The following is a 5,149-nucleotide window of genomic DNA, read 5'->3' as shown; positions in this document are numbered from 1 at the left end:
CAGGGGAAGATTCCTGAGCTTAAGAAACCTGACCTTTGCCCAGAAGGGGACATTATCTGCCAGAGCCTGCCCTCTGCTCCAGAAAGAAACCATATCTCTACCTTCCAAAGAGACAGGAACAAGGTTATCAGTGCTGCTGACCCTAGGTGTACTGAAACAGGAGAGAGCCATGGGAAATCATCTTCTAACACTTACAGAAGCTCAAATAAAGATCATCAAACACACTACTATTGTTTGGCTCAATCCAAGGTAAATAGAGAAGATAAGCAAATCATACCCAATACAATGAACAACCTCCCTATCCTCATTTCTCTATGGCCCTATCCTGTTGTCTCACCATGTACCTCTGGCTTTATGGAACTGCTTGTGGTTCTCTGAATTCAGCATATTCTCCTACCTCTCCAACTTCAACTTATGCAACATTTAATTTAAATACCACCTCCTTTAAGCTGCCTTGCCTCACCCCACCCCCATCATTACACATTTCTATTCTGTGTTCCTCTAAGAACTTGTAAGAGCTTCAAGCTAAAATCAGAAACTCAAAAAGTCACAAAATAACATGGACTCTGACCCTACTTGAAATGGCAGGAAGTCAAGTCACCCTCGCCCTATCTCCCAGTAGTGCTTCACCCTTCACCTGTCCTGCTAGGTGCTTGTGATTCCTTGGTAAACACTTGATGACAGCTCCTCCTTTTCAGCCCTGGCTTCCTGCAGAGCTGCCTGCAGTGGAATGCCCCAGTCAATCCCACTAATGCAACAATGACAGCGGGCCATACTGAGATATTTTCTCAAGTACCAGGGATGCCCGGAAAAGACCAGCTAGTCCCACCATTGTAGCTGCAGCCACAGAAAGCCAATGCCTCTTCCATAAGTTGCTCCTGCAATGTGTCCAAAGGGACAACCGGGCAGAAGCCAGAAGCCAAGCTTCAATAGCCAGTCCACAACTGTTTAAACTAAGGCCTTCTGAACAAGAAGGACCTATGAGAGCTGGATTGTGATGATATGGAATGAAGTGGTGTGGGTGGGCAGGTCAAGTATACCTAGGTGTAAAATCCTTACTCAAATCTGCACTTTTCTGTTATTCTAGAGTGATGGGTGGGTGAAGTGGTCCACCTCCTGTCCTAGAGGAAGAGCAGAGACCAGCAAATCTGCATGTTTCCTTTGGGGATTTTAATGAAAAAACTCTTTTATATTATGCCCCCTTTGTATTGCAGGTCCCTCTTCCTCATCCATGCTGGCTGACCACCCCTGGAATTTATACTTCCTATGTTTTTACTACCTTCCAATAATTTCATCAAACTATTAACCCATTAATGGACTAATCCACTGATGAGGTCAGAGCCCTTGTGATTCCATCACTCCCCATGAGCCCCACCTCTGAACATTGCTGCATTGGGGACCAAGCCTTCAACACATGAGACTTTGTGGAACATTCCAGATCCAAACCATAGCATTCACAAAGTTAGAAGGTCTTTTTACATCCTTCCTTTTTTCCCACCCACAGAATGGATATAAATTCCTCTTTACAACACTTGCTTATCAGCTCAGAGACAGGCACCAGTGAGCCAATTTTCGGTCCATAAATTTACATTCCATGTTTTCCTCCTTTGAAGCCTGGGATTGTTTTCCTTTGTCTTGTTACTTCTCTAAAAGGTATTTTTCTTTGTGGAAATACTATTTAAGGCAGTCTTCTAAGCCACTACCTTGAGTGACTTTTCTCTCATACAATGTGCATTAATAAACTTGCCTGCTTTTATTTTATTAATCTGTCTTCTGTTTTGGGAGTCCATCACACAAACTTAAGAGAGTTGAAGAAAATTTTATTTTCTACTTTTTACTCTTCTAGATGACCAATATTTTTTCCTTAGGATTAAAAATAAGTCTCTCTTTACTACCAATTGCTGAAATTTCCTAAAATATGCACTTTTGTAGCTCAAGGAAGATACAACTAGTCAGATATATATGATATGAATAACAAGTTTCATTGATTAGCTTTTAAAAGGTTGCTGCTTTGTTTTGAAGGTCACTGAGAATATTATTCTGTGAAGGTTTTTTAAAGGTTGGGATAGATATTTTACTTCAGATAGAATAATTTTTATTTTCTTCTCTCAGCAGCATTGGGATATGTAATCACATTTGTAACCCCAAAATGCCTCTATTGATAACTTGGGCATAGCTATAAAACATTCCTCCATCTTCCACCTGTCTTTAGTTTTATTTTTGTCCTCCAATTATATTCCTTTCCTCATTTCCAGAAGTCCTAATTGGAAACAGCTTCCCCCTGCCTTGGCTAAAAGGCAAAATGTCTCCCTACCTCCCAGCATATGGTGACATCCCTTACTGAAAGAAATGGTTTTCACTCTAGCTCTTATCTTTTTTTTGTTTTGTTTTGTTTTTTTTAGTAATAGTAAGATGAAATTATATCATTCTTGTAAGAAGAAATTAATATCAGTTCTTTCATTATCATGCACTTTGCTGCTTGCTCTTTTTCTTGCTCACTCCTCTCCTATCATAATCCTTACCTCTGTCACATGTTTCCTTCCCCTTTTTGTTTCAGTCTATGTAGAAAATTCGAAGACAAAGCTGGACTCAGTGGTGCACGCCTGTAAGCCCAGTGACTCAGGAGCAGGAAGATCCTGGTTCAAAGCCAGTCACAGAAACTTAATAAGACCTTGTCTCAAAATATATATATAAAAAAGGGTGGTGATGTGGCTCAGTGATTAAGTGCCCCTGGGTTCAATCCCCAGTACACAAAAAGAGGTGAAAACAAAAATTTGGCTTGTCTTCAAAAGGCTTACAACCTCTAAGGGTGCAAAACATATGCAAGACAATTCTACTAAAAAGGAATATAAACTGGGTGTGGTGGTGCACACCTGTAATTCCAGTTAATCTGGAGATTGAAGCAGGAGGATGACTGGCTCAACTTGGTGAGACCTTGTCTCCAAAAAATAAAAAGGGGGCTGAGAATGTCCAGCACTTGCTCAGGATGCATGAGGATCTGGGTTCAATCCCCAGTACTGAAAAAATAAACAAAGGAATGTTTCATTAGACTGGTTGACAGCACTCTGATCTTCATTATTGTGGCATTTCTCACATTGCTTTGAAATTATTTGCCCATTTGGCTACCTCTTTTATTAAAGCATGAACTGAGGACAAGGAACATGTCTTATTCCTCTTTGTAACCTCTGGACATCATCTAGTGGGTCACTTATAGAAGGGCCCAATAACTTTATGGAATACATGAAAGGAATGAATAAATAAAGAAAATGACTAAACAACATGAAGGTGGGGATCATGCCTGGCTGGAGTGAGTGAACAAGATGCAGTAATTTATGTTGGACATTAAGATGAGAGTTTAACAGAAGAAATGTGGGCAGGAAGAGGTAGGAAACAGGGAAAAGAAAGAGTTGGAAGAGCTCTGAAGTCTGGTTTTACTATAAGTTCCTGTTGAATGTAGAAATTTTGTGTATAATAATGCTGATGGATAGTTACATACCTCATTGCTATCATTTGAATCATTTTTTTTTTTTTTTTGGTACCAGGACTGAACCCAGGTGTGCTTAACCAGAGACACATTTCCAATGCTTTTTCTTTTTTATTTTGAGTCAGGGTCTTGCTAAGATACCTAGGACCTTGCTAAGTTGCTGAGGCTGGCTTTGAACTTGGGATCCTCCTGGCTCAGCCTCCCAAGCTGTTGGGATTACAGGTGTACATCACCACGTTTGGATCTTAAATGTCTTCCCAAAGTCCATGTGCTGGAGACTCAGTACCCAGCCTTTGCTGCTAGTAGGAGATAGTAGAAACTTTAAGAAGCAGGATGTAGTGGGAAATGTTGGGATCATGTCCTCAAAGAGGACATGCCCTTGAAGGGGACGGTGGGAACCCAGTCTCATCCTTTCTTGCTGTAAGTCCTAGACATGAGATGTGTGACTTTCTTCTATCACATATAGTCCACCATGATGTGCTGCCTTGTCATAGGCCCCAAGACAATGAGACAAACTAACTATGGACTGAAACCTCTAAAACTGTGAGCCAAAAATTACTTTCTTCATAAGTTTATCATCTCAGGTGTCTTGTTAGAACAACGGGAGGTTGATTAACACACTCATAAAGTACCCTATTATGTTTCTTAGCTACTCTGCTTTAGTTTGGACAATCTTCCCTAGCATTAGTTTTGATTTCTCTGAAAATGAATTTACCTCAAAATATCTACTAAAGATTCCTTACATGAAATCATTTTGATTTTTAGGAAGTTGATTTTTTTCTATGACAAGTACTTTTCTAGCATTTGATGCTTAGCAAAAATTGAATACCCAGATTTTAGTATAAATCATAGAAGTAAATTTGTATTTTTAAATTGTGGTAAGATACACATAAGTTTTCACCATCTTATCCATTCCTGGCCTGGCAGAATGGCTCCCACAAAGAAGGGTAATGAGAAGGGCCTTTTTGCCATCAATGAGGCAGTGACCTGAGAATATACCATCAATATTCACAAGTGCATTCATGGAATAGACTCAAAATTGTGCCTCTTAGGCACTCACATATCTGAAAATGTGTTATGAAGAAGATGGAGACTCCAGATATGTGCTTTGATATCAAGCTCAACAAAGCTGTCCAAGCCAAAGGAATAGGGAATGTCCCATATCGTATTCATATGCAGTTATCTATAGAAGTAATGAGGATGAAGGTTCACCACACAAGTTCTATATAGTCTTGTAACTTATGTCTCTGCTAACATTTTCAAAAATCTGCATATAGTTAACGTGAGTGAGAACTAACCACTTACTGGCAAATAAATTTATAAAACTGCCCCCAAATAAAATGAAATGCACCATCTTAACCATTTTGAAGTGCACATTTCAGGGGCATTGGGTACACTCACTGTTGTTATGAACATTACCACCTACCTATCTACAGGATTGTTTTTACAGTTAAGATGTGTGTGTGTGTGTGTGTGTGTGTGTGTGTGTGTGGTTCTGGGGACTAAACTTAGGGCCTTGTGCATGCAAGCAGGCACTCTACCAATTGAGCTATATCCCCAGCCCCTACAGTTTTTTAAAATGTAAAAACAAAATATTATTATACACCAAAAAGGCCAGATACATTTTTAAGAAAGTCATTTACATTTTAAATATGACAAAATTCA

This window comes from Marmota monax, unplaced genomic scaffold, assembly GCF_021218885.2.
Source record: "Marmota monax isolate L192 unplaced genomic scaffold, Marmota_monax_Labrador192_F-V1.1 WCK01_AAM20220418_F8-fsc00118, whole genome shotgun sequence".
Lineage (NCBI taxonomy): Eukaryota > Metazoa > Chordata > Mammalia > Rodentia > Sciuridae > Marmota > Marmota monax.
The sequence above is the reverse complement of the archived record's forward strand: the minus strand, read 5'-3'. Positions refer to the sequence as shown.